The sequence below is a fragment of the Lutra lutra genome, chromosome 16 (assembly GCF_902655055.1).
Source record: "Lutra lutra chromosome 16, mLutLut1.2, whole genome shotgun sequence".
NCBI lineage: Eukaryota > Metazoa > Chordata > Mammalia > Carnivora > Mustelidae > Lutra > Lutra lutra.
The window spans coordinates 20,056,196-20,072,312 of NC_062293.1; the positions used below are offsets into that span (position 1 = coordinate 20,056,196).

Below are 16,117 nucleotides of genomic sequence, written 5' to 3' on the forward strand. Positions count from 1 at the left end.
GGAACCATCGATGAGTAAAAGTTATGCTGCTGATTTCTTGGGGGTAGAATTCATAGTCTCCAGCCAACTCTCAGAAGCACCTGTGACACCCTTACCCCTGCCCCCCAAAAGTTAAAGCCATTGATTTTCTCAACAGAAATTGAGAATTTTCTCACCAGAAGGTGATGGATGTTCATTTTTAATTTTTGACTTTTCTGAACTACATCAGTTTTTGAAACATGAACATGTTTCACTCAACCATGAAATGAAAAGTTTCATTGAAAAAAACTCATTGGGGCGCCTGGGTAGCTCAATTCGTTAAGCATTGGCTTTCAGCTTGGGTCATGATCCCAAGGGTCCTGGGCCCGCTTCTCTTTCTCCCTCTCCCTCTGCCTGCCGCTCCCCCTGCTTTTGCGTGCTCTCTCTCTTGCTCTCTGTGTCAAATAAATAAATAAAACCTTAAAAAAAAATGAAGAAAACTCATCAGGGGTTATCTGGATAGTGTCGTAAGAGCCCTGTTTAGATCTCATCTTTATACCGTTTTGTAGTAAACACAATAAACACGAATATTAATAGCTGTTATTTAAAAAAATCCTGATAGTGTCAGCGGGCACCCCCCCCCCCATTTCATTATGCAAGGTACATCCCCTATTTTGTAAGGTAAAATGTCTACATTTCCTATAAACTACTGGCTTCAATGCAGTAAAATTTGCAATCGAAGTAGACTAGACGAAGAAGAAAAAGGCAGGCAATTTCAAGTATTTTCGGCTCAGACTTATAAAAATAATGTGTTTGTCAATCTTCACATGCTTTATCTCTGCCTTTTTGTGAACCCGCCAATAAGCGAGCCGTTGGCGTTTGATGCTTGAAGCGACGGAACGGAGAACAGGGTTAAATCCACTACCCTCTCCCCACGCACTCTAGTAATTACTCTATTTCCACGTCATGTTTCCGGGTGTGTGTGTCCCGACTCACGCAGAAACTGAAGTTCAAAGCAGGCGGGAGTCACCCATGTTCTTTTTGCTGTCCCCAGAAACCCAATTCTGGCGCTGGGCCCCTGAGAATCTGGCGATACCTGGGACTGTCTAACTGGTTGATTCCCACGTGGTAAGTGGCCTGCAACCTCGACCCCACGTGGTGCCAAAAGCTGGGAAAAGGGAGAGCAAGCTGAAGCGAGCCGCATCAGGGGCATTTAAAGTGTCCTGACGTCACGCATTGCCAGGAACTCAGCTGAGTTTTCAGCAGGACATTCCGGTCATCTTCCCTCCCTCCCCCCGGATTTCTGTGCCCAAGGCCGCGGCTCCTCCTCTGCTGTGGCGGAGGGAGGGATACTTAGTGTTCGGAACAGCCAGCACAGGGGCGTTCCCAGCCTACTGTTGTCCCCGCCCTTTCCCCAGAGGCTCTCCTCATTGGCCAGTGGGTGGGGCTTCGGGAGTGCAGTACACGCACCAGTGCCTCTGGGCGGCCGGGGAAACTAGCAGTCTCATGAATTATGCAGAAGCGGCGTGTCCCTGCCAAGTTGGGGCTGGGCGGGGATTGGCTGGAGGGGCTGTAATTCAGCGGTTTCCGGAGCTGCCGCGGCGTAGACAGGGAGGGGGGAGTCTGGGGTTCCGACGTCGCCGCGGAGCGAGCGAGCCCGAACCGGATCCTTGACGAGCACCCCTGCTCCGCGTTCTCTCTCCGTGTCTGCGAGGAGAGGCCCTGCGGCCTGAGGGAGACCCGCCGCCCGCACCCCGGCGCAAGCGCAGCCCCGGTCTATCGGGCCCGAGCCCGAGAAACAGGTGAAGGGGGTGAAGGGTGGGGCCGCCTTCCCCGACGGCCCCCAGGCCTGGGGATCCCGGGGGGGCGCGGGAGGGGCTGGGAGCCTCTGCGGTGTTTGGGGGAGTTGCGGGTGGAAACTTCAGTGGGGCGGGGGAGGGGGCGAATCCGTGGAGACGCCAGGGTTGAACTGAAGGGACAACTCCCGGGATGACAGGAGCGGGCCTCTGAAGGGACGGGGGGGGCGCTGGAAGGAAGTTTCGTTCTTCGGAGAAAGGGCAGACGCCGAAGAAGAGAGAAAACGGGCTCAAGGGGGAGGACAGTGGGACAGTGGGGCGAAAGCACCCAGGGTGGCGGTGGTAGGAGTGAGGGACAGCCCCCCGACTTCCTGCTCCCCGAGGCTCTGGGGACGTTCCGGCAACAGGAGCAACTGTCACGCAGGCAGAGATCACGGGCAGGGGGATGGGGGTGTTGGAAAGAGCTTTCTCCCCTCTCCCCCGCGGCGCCCGGCTGAGCCAATTCCTCGGCCTTGCCCTGTTCTCTCTCCTAGAGGTAGGAATAGGTGTCTCCCCCCTGCAGCCCCACGAGCTGGTTGGTTGTGGGTAGGATTATTGCATAAGAATCAAGTTTCCTGTAGGGAAATTGACAGTCTTGTACTCTTTTTTAAATTACCTCCCGTCTTCCCCACCCATACATTAAATCTTGCTTCTCTCCTCCCCTTCTAAAAACAAAACAAAGCAAAATAAAACCTCCATCAAGCCAGTTCTAGAGAGAAATAAACCTCTTTCTTCCTTGACATTGTTCTTTTATAAACACCTGGTAAACTTGGCCAGAAGATAAATAATTGAGCCCTCGCGTTTACTGGATTGTGGTGTTGCTTAATTGCATAGGACAGAATGAACCAATCGAGAGTGGGAGTTTTCTGTCTTAGAGCCAAGATCTTGGGTAAACGCAGAGGGAAACAAAGACAGGCTGGCCTTGGCAAAGCCATGTGTGCAAACTTTACCTGTGATTGGGGGTGTGGTTGGGCTTAAGTTAGCAAAATTCACACCAAGTTGCTTTTTCCATGTATAGTGCACATCTTTGTGTCTGGTATTGGCACACACTTTTTTTTTTAAATAAAAATGTACATAATATGTATCTGCCGGTTTTTATCATGTGTGCATCTATAGGCTATATTCTGTGTATGGCTTGTAACTTTTTGGCTGGCTTTGCTGATAAAGCATTGGTTGGAATAAATCAGAACTCTAAATCATCTCAGTCTTCCATATGTGGATTTAGACTGTTACGACTTGATTCAGCCAAATTTCTGTTTTATATTAAATATGTCTGTGTTCCCTGAGTCGACACATTTATTTCCTTGTTACATGTGCCAGACTGGCATACTAGCAGAATTTTTGCTCAGACATTTGCATAGTGGGATGGAGAAAAGAAGTCTGGAATACCGGGGAAAAAATGAGATATTAGAGGGTTGATCTTAAAGTCTATATATTTGTTAGCATATCCACCACAGAGAACTAATAGCAAATTCACAGATCTTTTCTTTGTGTATATAGTACTTTTGGCAAGAATAACTGTTTAGAAATATCCACGGCTATGACTTGCCCTCCAAAGGGTAGATAGTTCACATGACATCATCCCCATTTTATAGATAAGAAAACTGAGGCCAAAGGAACAAGGCGCTTGCCCAAGGCAGCAGAATGTCATAGTGGTGGAACTCATACCTTTGGTATATTTTGTGTTATTTTGTCCTGTCTATGTTAAGTATTAGTTCTTGATTTACAGTGAGTCCGGACCCTGCTGGGAAAAGTGTCACTGAAATTCTAACATCTCTCTGGACAGTGAAATACTACCATTAGGCTGTTAAGACTCCAAGGGAGATAGCCAGTACAGGTACAAAAACAAGTAGAAACAGGGTATGCTTAGGTTATTTTTTCGTCTGCTGTGTCTAACTTGGGAAGTCACAAACTTTTTAGTTAGTGTAACTTGTCGTCAGAATTTAGCTATTTGCTAATGGAGAGAGAGAAAAATGCAGTTTAATCCAGAGTGCCTTGTGGCTTGATCAGTGATCATTCGTGTCTCTAGAAAGTTGCTTTCTCCTCCCTGGCTCTGGTTCTCTTAACTTCCCAATGTGAGATGGGGCCGAGGTAGTGAGCATTCTAGATGCTGACTGAGTCCAGCATCTTTTTTACCTTATGGATTCCCCAGAGGTGTTGTACAGATCAACACATATTTGCCTTTTGCGACTTTGTGAAAGTTGCCATGAAGAATCAGAGGCTTTGTTCACAGGACTTGCAGTCCACTGAGGGGACTTGATAAATGCATTATCCCTGTAGAACAACATGTCCTTAAAGAGGTGCTGAGACCTTAAATCTGTGCCATTCAACGAGGTAGCTGTTACATGTTAAAAGTATCATAGCTGGGGCACCTGGGTGGCTCAGTGGGTTAAAGGCTCTGCCTTCGGCTCAGGTCATGATCCCAGGGCCCGGGGATGGAGCCCCGCATCGGGCTCTCTGCTCTGCAGGAAGCCTGCTTCACCCTCTCCCTCTGCCTGCCTCTCTGCCTACTTGTGATTTGTCTGTGAAATAAATAAATAAAATCTTTAAAAAAATATAAAAGTATCATAGCTATAGAACATTTCCATTGTCCTGGTCTAGGAAGTCTTGCCAAAGGAGAGATTTGATCTGGTCCCAAATAATAGCTGGAATTTGATAGGTGTAAAGAATCGGGGGTGAGGAGGTATGGTGGTACAGTAGGAACAAAATCCTGGTAGATTAGGAAGGTAAGTAGGGGAGGAGTGTCTACTCATAAGAGGCCTTGAGGCCAGACCATGGAATTTCAGGTTTTGTCCTTTCAAAGATGTGAGAGGCCAAGTATTGGTGTTTAATTGTGGATTGCCTCCTGTGTGTTGGGCACGTGCCTGGCATTGGTTAATTTGTACAAAGTAGATCAGTGCACGTGGCATCTTCCCTAGGGGAGTTGTCCTTGGGGCTGAGCTTATAAATTGGGCCAGCACCCAGAGAACTATTCTGACTTAACAGATCTGTGTGTTTAAGTGCAGAAGTGTCTTTTAGCATTTTTGATTGGCTGTAAATGGCCACTTACATTTTATGTCTTCCACATTTAAACAATTCTACTGTAACTTTTGGGTCATTCATAAAAACCACCAAAAGAGCACTTGAAGGATGTCCCCAAATCTTGAAGTCCTGGTTCCTAGAGCAACCTTGGTGAGATCCAGCAGGATGACTTTGCCCAGCCTTTTCACACTTGGTCAGTCATGGTGAAAAGGATTAATATCCCAGTTAATGTTTGTCCCTCAGAACCTCCGCTTACTGTGGTGTACTTTAGTCCGGATGGCCAGATGGTACTTTGGTGGTCAGTTGTTTGAAATGTCTCTAGTTCTTAAAAGGAGCAGCATGTGGAATAATGAATTCTATTCCGCTCAGTTCTCATTTTGTTAGGATTGTCACAACTCTTAGATCAGGCCGGCAAACATTTTATTTAATTTTGTTTTGTTTTAATTAATTAATTATTGGCAGACATTTTATACTGAGAGCCAATTACTGTGGTTGGTGGTATCAAAGGGTAATGAAATATGCTTCCTATTTTCATGGATCTAGAGGTGTGATGCAGACCAGGGTGTGTGTTGCTTTAGTATGGAAACAGGGCAGGGGAGATGACAGGATAAGAGGTTCACATCTGATGCTCTGGAGTCAGACAAGTCTGGGATCAGATCTTGGATCTGCTACTTCCGCCTCAGAGCCTGAGTCTCAGTTTCTTATCTGTAAAGGTAGAGGGTAACAGGGCCTATCTCCTAGAACTGTTGAAGATGCAATGAGAAAATACAGGTAAAAAGCTTAGCATAATGCCTGGCACACAATAAGAACTCCATAAATGTAAGTTCTTATTAAATGTCCCAGAAAAGAGATTTCATTCTCTTTAGGGGTGAGAAAAAGGCTTTATGACCAAGGGTCTTTATCAGGTCAGAACACCTATGAAAAGGGTCTTTATCGGGTCGGAACACCTGTGTTTTGTAGGTCTGAATAGGAGTTCTCCTGATGACGTTGAGTGGTGAACTTTGCATTCAAGGCCAGGGAACATGAATGTGTAGAGGCTTAAAACAGCAGAGAGTGTCCGGGGAGCTACAAGTGTAGGTTCTTAATTTAGGAGGACTGAACTGAGGGGAGAGGAAGCTGCTGAGCTGTGGCTCTTCCCCCTTCTTTTCTGTTCCTTATTGGGTTCACATGTCCTCAAAACTAAGTAGTTTGGTCCTGCTTACAAAAGAAATATATGCTGTTACAAAATATTTAAATTTGTAGAACTATAAGCTGTATGTATTATATATATATATATGTATGTACATATATATATTCTGTTAATATTTGTATTAATGGTTAATGGTGTGTGTATCTTCAGATTTTTGCACCTTTTTCTACTTACCAGTTTAACTTGGACTTTTTTTTTTTAAGATTTTATTTATTTATTTGACAGAGATCACAAGTAGGCAGAGAGGCAGGCAGTGGGGGGGGGGCGGGGGGGAGCGGTGAGCAGGCTCCCCGCTGAGCAGAGAGCCGGATGCGGGGCTCCATCCTAGAACCCTGGGATCATGACCCGAGCTGAAGGCAGAGGCTTAACCCACTGAGCCACCCAGGTGCCCCAACTTGGACATATTTATGGCAAATTTCTTTCTAATAGCCTAATAAAAAAAACAATAAGGAAGGCAAATCTACCCACCAAAGTACGATAAGGTTTGGATTATCTGGGTTTTCTTTCTGCTACCCCCCACCCATAAGAATAAATGACTCTTCTAATCACTGAACTTTTGCCTGACCTTTGGCTTGCTTTATAACTCCATTGGACAAGGAACTTATTTTGAGCATTCCTAAGGTAACACTGTACTGTCGAAATGCTTGGGCCATGTGTTTGAGGGTCTCATGAGCCAAAGCTGCTATGGGAAGTAAAAGAATGGACTGTGAGGTCAGACTCCTTGGGCTTTAATCCCGAATCCAGCGCCTCTTAGACCTTGCAAGGTCAGTGCTTTAACTTCCTGGCTTCAGTTTCTCTAGCCATAAAATACAGATACCAGGCTTTGTTGCTGGGAAGTTGTGAGGATTAAGCAAGATAATGTGTGTATATTTGTATTTGTGTATGTTTGTCTTAAAGAATTTATTTGCTTGATAGAGCACAAGCCGGGGTGGGGTGGGGGGAACAGCAGCCAGAGGGAGAGAGAAGCAGGCTCCCCGCTGAGCAAGTTGCCTGATATGGGGCTCCATCCCAGGACCCTGGGATCATGACCTGAGCTGAAGGCAGCTGCCCAACCAACTGAGCTACCCAGGTGCCCCTGTTTGTTTGTTTATAGTAGGCTCTACGGCCAATGTGGGGCTTCTACTTAGCACCCCTAGATCAAGGGTCTCATGCCTTATGGGCTGAGCTATCCAAGGACCCCACAAGATAATGCATATAAAGTACTTTGTCTAGTGCCTGGCAGATAGCTAAAATTTGAATGCTAATAATTAATATCATTAAAAACTACAGTATCTATCCACCTAAAGTCAGACAAGTTATGATTCATGGGGGCCATTAATGACCCAAAGGAAAGAAGGAGTAATTGGGAAATTCTAACCTAATAGGAAAAAACTAAATGAATAGGGACCAGGGGGATTTACATTGTGGTGGAGGAGATGGAGGCTGTCACGTAAAAGGAATAGGCAACCCGTAAATTCCTGTTTACACAAATGCCCTTGTGACAGGTCTCTCTGCATCTTCCAAAGGCTCTGATTGTGGGACATTTATTTTAAGTAGTAGTCGACACGTTAAAAATGTATTACCTCTTAGGAATTTGAAGCCCCTTGGAGTTCCTAACGCCAGAAAGTACACAGGATGTTGAAGGTTTGAGGGGAAGAGGAGTCGGGCTCTGAAGGTGGGGCAGCATACTGTTTTGGGGTGTGTGTGGCACCTCCCAAGGGGAATGAATGACTTGTCTGTGGCTAGGAGGTGATTTGTCCTTTTGTGCGTGTGTGTGTGTGTGTGTGTGTAAATGTGTATGTTTTGGTGATTTGTCCGTGTGTGTGTGTGTGTGTGTGTGTGTGTTTAAGTGCGTATGTTTTCACCCGAGGAGTAGAGCATTATTTTCTTGTCCTGTAACTTTCCTTTGCAAAGTGCATCTGTATTCAAAATAGTCTTGCGGTTAAGAAGAACCACTCAGCTTCTCCGTGAAACAGGTTTTCTCACACTAGCTCTCCAGTTCGGGATCCGAGAAGCCAGGAAAGAAGGGCCGCCCCATTGCTTCTAGCGAGTATGTGGGGCAGGAGGAAGCCTGCGGAGCTTGAAAGAGAAAGTAAACCTTCTGGTAGATAAATGGCTTCCCTGTTGTGGAGGAGGAGTACAAATTATTAGGGGGATGTTTGGGTAGTTTTTGTAAAAGCCATTTCTGAAAACTGATTTAGATTAGCGAAGGTGAGCTCAATTTAGGAAAACCCTGCCCCGCCTGGTGTTAACCACCTGCTTTCCCGCTTTGTTGATTGATTTTATTAGTTTTCGGTATCCTGACCACTCATTCTGGTTATGAGAAATGGAGGATTTGAGTCTGAATTTGAGCACCTGCTTAGGTGAAAGCTTCCTAAAATGCATGTTTTTCGAATCTATTCTAATGTACTTTTGTTTTGCTATTTAGCCTATGCTGTTTTTATGACAGAATGAAAAACGTAAGACTTTCCTTTGTTCTCCCCTTCTCTCCCCACCAGGGTAATCCTCAAAAACCCCCAAACCCAGATGTTAGCTGTATAATTATCTCTCTTATAAACCAAACAGAGGGCAATGTTGCATTGAGTTAGCATTAAAATAGTCAGCCTTTGAATTTATTTTTTCCTACTTGTGGCTTAGATATGGTAAATATTTAATCTTAGACTCATTTTGTCTGATAAATCAGTTTGGTATTTGGGCTTCTTTTTATCAGTATGTTTAGGGAAAGCCAATTTATTGAAACATTAACTAAAATCAAACCTAATTAGGATGGTGACTTTTATGCATAGGGGGAGGTGGAATAATTAAAGTGTTCTGGAGCCAAGTATCAGTATTCTTTTAAAAAAAATTATTTATTTATTTAGGGGCGTCTGGGTGGCCCATTGGGTTAAGCCTCTGCCTTCAGCTCAGGTCATGATCTCAGGGTCCTGGGATCCAGCCCCTCATCCGGCTCTCTGCTCAGCAAGGAGCCTGCTTCCCCCCCTCCTTTCTCTGCCTGTTCCTCTGCCTGCTTGTGATTTCTCTCTCTGTCAAATAAATAAATAAAATCTTCAAAAATTTTTTTTGAAAAAATTTATTTATTTATTGACAGAGAGCGAGAGAGACAGTGAGGGCAGAATACAAGCAGGGGGATTGGGGGAGGGAGAAGCAGGCTTCCCTTGGAGCAGGGAGCCCGATGTGGGACTCGATCCCAGTACGCTGGGATCATGACCTGAACCAAAGGCAGATGCTTAATGACTGAGCCACCCAGGCACCCCAAATAAAATCTTTTTAAAAAAAATTATTTATTTATTTGAGAGAGAGTGAGGAGAAGGAGCAGAGGGAGAGGTACAAGCAGACTCCGGAGCCCTAGGTGAGGCTCCATCTCAAGACCCTGAGATCATGACCTGAGCCGAAACCAAGAGTCAGACACTTAACTGACTCTTAACGGAGAGAGAGGGAACCCAGCACCCCCCCCCCCCGCCTTTTTTTTTCTGGACAGATACTGCATTCTGTTTAGGAACTCCTGGGGTGTTTTTGTTTTTTTAAGAGAAGGAGATAGAATAGCAGAGGGAGAAGGAAAGAGAGAATCCCAAACCGACCCCTCGCCCAGCATGGAGCCCCATGCAGGGCTTGACCCCATAACTGCAAGATCGTGACCCAAGCCAAAATCAGGAGTCAGAGACTCAACCGACTGATCAACCAGGTGCCTCACAAATATCATTATTCTTTTTTTTTCTTTTTAAAGATTTTATTTATTTGACAGAGAGATCACAAGTAGGCAGAGAGGCAGGCGGCGAGGATGTGTGTGTGGGGGAGGGTAGCAGGCTCCCTCCTGAGCAGAGAGCTGGATATGGGGCTCAATCCCAGGATTCTGGGATCATGACCCTGAGCCGAAGGCAGAGGCTTAACCCACTAGGCCACCCGGGGGCCCCTCAGTATTTGTTCTTAATACTATGTGTTATTGTCCCTTTGCATTTACTCACATAAGAGTGGACTGTAACTGGGGAGGAGTACGTGGGGCATCTTAAGTCCTAATAACTGTTGGAGAATATTGGGTTCATGGAGCCATCTGAAATTCCTGTTTCTCGATGTACCACTGTGGTGCCAGACATTGATAATGGGAGAGGTTGTGCCTGTTGGGGTCAGGGGCGGGTGGTTTATGGGAACTCTGTACTTTCTGCTCAATTTCACTCAATTTTGCTTTGAATCTAAAAACGGCTTTAAAAAGTAAAGCTTATTTTTTAAAAAAGATTTTGCTTATTTATTTGACAGAGAGAGCGAGCAAGAGCAGGAACGCAAGCAGGGGGAGTGAGAGACAGAGAGAAGCAGGCTGCCCGCCAAGCAGGGAGCAAAATGTGGGACTTGATCCCAGGATCCCTGGATCATGACCTGAATGAAAGGCAGATAGATGTTTAATGACTGAACCACCCAGGCACCCCTTAAAATAAAGCTTATTCATTAAAATCTTTCTACAGAAATATCCAAGGTGTCCTGGGTCAGAAGTGCCCTGTGTGATTCTGTAGACTTCTGCCTTAGTTTACCCTAAGCTTTACAATGAGAGTACCATTCTTATATACCCAGTGAGAATATCTTCCGAGTAAGGGTGAAGGAGGTTGGAGGTGGCGGGTAGAGAAAACCCACACACGGTACAGTCTGTGGATTAAACCCACACACGGTACAGTCTGTGGATTAAACTACTTCCCCTTTCCCCCAGGAAAGATAAATGCTAGCTAGTCTTAACCACAGATTTGCTACAAGAATATATCAGTTTTGTTTTTCGGTTCCAGACTCCGGCTTTCTTTATCGTAAAAGTAATATTTTAGGAAAACAAAAAAAAGAAAAAGTTTAATCAGTACAAAAAGTTAGTAGTAAGTGGAAGGCTTTCTTTTTACCTTACCTCTAAATTCTCTTTCCAGGGACAGCTAGTAGCCTAGTTTTTATTCTTCTCAGAGTGACTTCATTTGTATGCAGGCAAACATATTATTTTCTCTCTTTTTCCCTTGCCAAAGAATATAGTACATTATACACATAACTGTATCTTACTTTTTGTCACTTTGTTTATCTTAGTAAACCCTCCATGTGAATATGTTTGTTTCATGTTTTTATGTGTGTTTGTTTTTAAGATTGTATTTTTAAGTAATCTCTACAGCCGGCCTCGGGCTCAAACTCATAACCATGAGATCAAGAGTCACATATTCTTCCAACTGAGCCAGCCAGGCACCCCTGTCTAGTGTTTTTTAAGATCTGCCCAGTATTCTAGGCTATGGATGCCATAATTTATTTAGATTTTTTTCTTTTTAAAGTACAATCTACCCCCCAAAGGTGGGGCTCAAACTCATGACCCCAAGATCAAGAGTCACATGCTCTACTGGCAAAGCTAGCCAGGCGCCCCTTTCTTTCAAGTGTTTTTTTTTTTTTAATTTTAATAATTTATTTAATCTCCTAATGATAGCCATAGACTGCAGAATCTAAAGACAGAAAACAGTGTTTTCAAGAAAAAAGCAGCTAGTTTGAGATGATAACTGAAATGTTCCACAAGAGCTCTTTCCTGCTACATCACGGAAGTATGATGGTTGTCTCAGGGGAGAGCTCTTGTGGGAACATTTTCAGTTATAATCTCAAACTAGCTCCGTTTTTTCTTTTTTCTTTTTTTTTTTTTAAAGATTTTATTTATTTATTTGACAGAGAGATCACAAGCAGGCAGAGAGGCAGGCAGAGAGAGAGGAGGAAAGCAGGCTCCCTGCCGAGCAGAGAGCCCGACGCGGGGCTCGATCCCAGGACTCCGAGATCATGACCTGAGCCGATGGCAGCGGCTTAACCCACTGAGCCACCCAGGCGCCCCATAGCTCCGTTTTTTCTTGAAACACTGTTTCTACTGTGAAAAAATGACAGACCAGCTGGGATGTTGGTAGACATTTCCTCAAAAATGAAAGAAGAGAAGCTGTCTCTTCCAGGAAACAACTGGCTGGCAGTATTTGTTGCCAATGATAAAATTGAAGCTTTTGAGTGAAAATTAGAATTTGAGAAAACTTGTGAAAAAAATTGTGAGTTTGACAGCTTTCCCATATTAACGAATGGAATTTGTTTTTATGGTAAAACAGATGTGATTTTTTGATAGTTCATAATGAAATGTGTCGACATGTGGAAGGTCTATGTGTCTCTGAGATAGTGTTTTCCAGATGATTAATGCAAACATGACTAGATCATGCTTGGGAAAACATTCTGTTCAAAATGCTGGATAGACTAGTGGATCTCATTGCAGCTGAGTATGAAAAGTTAATTGAGATCCAGTGGCATGCAATCCACATTGCATCTGATCTTTAAGAAATGACCACTTATTGGGGCGCCTGGGTGGCTCAGTGGGTTAAAGCCTCTGCCTTCGGCTCAGGTCATGATCCCAGGGTCCTGGGATCGAGCCCTGCATCCAGCCCCACATTGGACTCTCTGCTTGGCGGGGAGCCTGCTTCCCTTCCTCTCTCTCTCTGCCTACTTGTGATCTCTGTCTGTCAAATAAATAAAAAATAAAATCTTAAAAAAAAAAAAAAAAGAAATGACCACTTGTGAATTTTGGTGTGGTGTTATGAAATATCCAGAATTATCTGTAAAGGCTATTAAGATAGTCTCCTCCCTTTTCCAACCAGTGTGACAAGTTTTCTTCATCAAAGCAACATACTGCAACAGATTGAATGCAAAAGCAGATACGAGACTCCAGCTGTCTTCTATTAAGCCAGACATTAGAGAAATTTCTAAAACTTTTACAGTGTCACTCTTTCCTCTGATTTTTTTTTAGAAATTGTTATTTTTCATAGAAATGTTATTCATGTTGACATATAATAGGTTTATTATTTTTAAACAAATTAATATTTTTAAAAAATATTTATTTATTTGACAGATCACAAGTAGGCAGAGAAGCAAGCAGAGAGAGAGGGGGAAGCAGGCTTCCCGCGGAGCAGAGAGCCCGATGCGGGGGCTCGATCCCAGGACCCTGGGATCATGACCTGAGCCGAAGGCAGAGGCTTCAACCCACTGAGCCACCTAGGTGCCCCAACGAATTAATATTTTTAAATTTCTGTTTTAATTTCGAATACAGTAAATAATTGGTAGATAGAACCTTCATAAACAAATGTTCTTTGAGGTTCTTATTTTTAAGGATGTAAAGGGTCCTGAGAGCAAAAAGTTTGAGAACTGTTGGTCTAAAGATTTTAGTACAAGAACCTCCAGGACACTTGTTTAAAAAAGAAAAAGAAGATTCTACTGTTTTGACCCAGAGAGTCTGATTTAGTAGATCTAGTGTTGTTTTAACAAGCAGTCAGGTATTCTGATGTGGGTGGTCCTTGGCTTGAGACATTCTGCTCTGAAGAACTGTTAAGTCATAAAATCTTTCTTCAGATTAGCAAAGTCATGTCCACAAGGTTTAGAAATCATTGTTGTTTTGGAGATAAAGGTAAATGGTAGGCATGTAGTTTACTAAGGAAAAAAGCTTTGGAGATCCTCCCTCCCTCCCTCCCTGCCTTCCTTTCTTTTTGTTTATTTATCTATTAAAAAATCCTAAGTAATCTCTATACCCAATGTGGGGCTTGAACTCATAACCCCAAGATCAAGAATTATATGGCTCAGTTAGAGGGGCACATCGCTCTTGATCTCGGGACCCCTGGGTATTTTTTTTTTTTTTTGTCTGTTTACTACTCTTAGTATTTATAGACTTTAATATTAATTAGGGGTGGATTATGACTATCAAAAAAAGTAATGACTTTACCAGATTAATGTTCAGTCTAATTATATTGATAGACCATACATAAACGTATTAAGACAGTTTCTGACTTCTTTGATTAATTTCAGACATATCTTTATAATAAGTTTCAGACGTCTATTTCAGACATCTTTTTTAAAATAATTATTTCTTTTTTTTAATTAAAGATTTTATTTATTTATTTGACAGAGACCACAAGTAGGCAGAGAGGCAGGAAGAAAGAGAAGGAAGCAGGCTCCCTACTGAGCAGAGAGCCCGATTCGGGGCTCGATCCCAGGGGTCCTGGGACCATGACCTGAGCTGAAGGCAGAGGCTTTAACCCACTGAGCCACCCAGGCTCTCCTTTAATACTATTTCTTAAAGATTTTATTTACTTAATTGTTTTAGTGAGTGTGAGAGAGGAGAGGGGCAGAGGGGAGGGAGAGGGATAAGCAGACTCCAAGAGCCCCGCGTGGGGTTCAGTCTCATGACCCTGAGTTTATGACCTGAGCTGAAATCAAGAGTTGGATGTTTAACCCACTGAGCCACCCAGGCACCCTTTCACACATGTCTTCATAATAAAGTTAACTTTCATTATTACATGTAATAAATGAATGTAAAATTCTTTTTAAGTGTGCATTTTTTAAAAGGTTTTACTTATTTATTTGATAAACAGAGACATCACAAGTAGGCAGAGAAGCAGGTAGAGGGGGAAGGGGAAACAGGTTCCCTGCTGAGCAGAGAGCCCGACGTGGGGCTCTATCCCAGGACCCTGGGATCATGACCCGAGCTGAAGGCAAAGGCTCAACCCATTGAGCCACACAGGCACCCTTAAGTGTGTATTTTTTAAAAATTTTATTTATTTGACAGACGGTGAGAGAGGGAACAGAAGCAGGGGGAGAGAGAGAAGCAGGTTTGCCAAGGAGCAGGGAGCCAGATGCAGGGCTCGATCCCAGGACCTTAGGATCATGACCCAACCGGAGTCAGATGCTTAATGGCTGAGCCACCCAGGTGCCCCCATATGTAAAATTACTATTTTCCTCCTTATGATTGCTTATATAACCAATTCGAAGAGGAATGTACTTGTCAGAGATCACACGCTAGAGATAAGACAGATCATTTGCCTCCACTAGCCTGGGAATTTGAAGACTCTAAGTTTGTGTTCTGGCGGTACCATTATCTTTGTGATTGCTTGACATTTCAGTCCTTATCTGTAAAATGGGAACAACAACCTATTTGGTAGAATTGTTACTGTATCTTGGTTGCCTCAGGGTTCTTTTTGGCTGAGTGATTGACTGGGACGTCTAATGTGAATTCATGCTTCAGGCCAGGTTCTGTAAGGCTGTGATTCTAAGTATTTATTCTTTCTCTCTCTAAATCATGTCCACCACCTCACATTGTTGGGTTGTAATTTCATGAGTAATTGAGCCTTTTCATAAGCTCTTATGGAGACGCTAATGGATAAGATCAGTTCTTTTCTGGGTATTTACATCATGAAAACCATGATGTATATGACATGACTTATTTTTCTAAGTATATTATTCATTTTTTTTAAGATTTTATTTATTTATTTGACAGACAGAGATCACAGGCAGACAGAGAGGCAGGCAGAGAGAGAGGGGGAAGCAGGCTCCCTGCTGAGCAGAGAGCCCGACGCGGGGCTCGATCCCAGGACCCCGAGATCATGACCCGAGTCGAAGGCAGAGGGTTTAACCCACTGAGCCACCCAGGCGCCCCAGTATATTATTCATTTTAAGAAGGCTTAAGAGAAAGGTTTGTTTTAATTGGGGAGATAGCTCATCTTTTATCTGGAATAAAATTTAAGCTTTGTAGGTTAGATTTATCTTTAAAAATCCTTTTCATAAAGCTCAAATCATATATTTTATTTATTTATTTATTTATTTATAAAAGATTTTATTTATTTATTTCACAGAGAGAGATCACAAGTAGGCAGAGAGGCAGGCAGAGAGAGAGATAGAGGAGGAAGCAGGTTCTCCGCTGAGCAGAGAGCCCGATGAGGGACTCAATCCCAGGACCCTGAGATCATGACCTGAGCCGAAGGCAGAGGCTTAACCCACTGAGCCACCCAGGCGCCCTCAAATCATATATTTTAAAAATTAATAGATTTTATAGATATACATGCACACACATATATGTGTGTGTATATATATACATATATGTGTATATATATGTGTGTGTATATACATATATGTGTGTGTACACACACACACACACACACACATATATATATATATATTTTTTTTTTTTTAAGAGAGAGATCACTCACAGAGGTGGACTGGAGGGGCAGAGGGAGACAGAGAATCTTTTTTTTTTTTTTTTAAAGATTTTATTCCTTCATTTGACAGAGAGATCACAAGCAGGCAGAGAGGCAGGCAGAGAGAGAGGAGGAAGCAGGCTCCCCGCTGA

General features: G+C 43.5%; 1 protein-coding gene across 4 annotated transcripts in view; it reads left to right on the plus strand.

Moving 5' to 3' along the window:
* Window positions 1-1,518: 1,518 nt before the first annotated feature.
* Window positions 1,519-16,117, plus strand: part of STAT3 (signal transducer and activator of transcription 3) — a 74,132-nt gene continuing 59,533 nt past the window's right edge. For 3 of the 4 annotated variants that reach the window (XM_047706673.1, XM_047706672.1, XM_047706674.1), the window contains exon 1: window positions 1,519-1,760. The gene's annotated coding sequence lies outside the window, so the exon portion shown is untranslated. The remainder of the gene's footprint in view (window positions 1,761-16,117) is intronic. The other variant, XM_047706670.1, reaches the window with a different exon arrangement.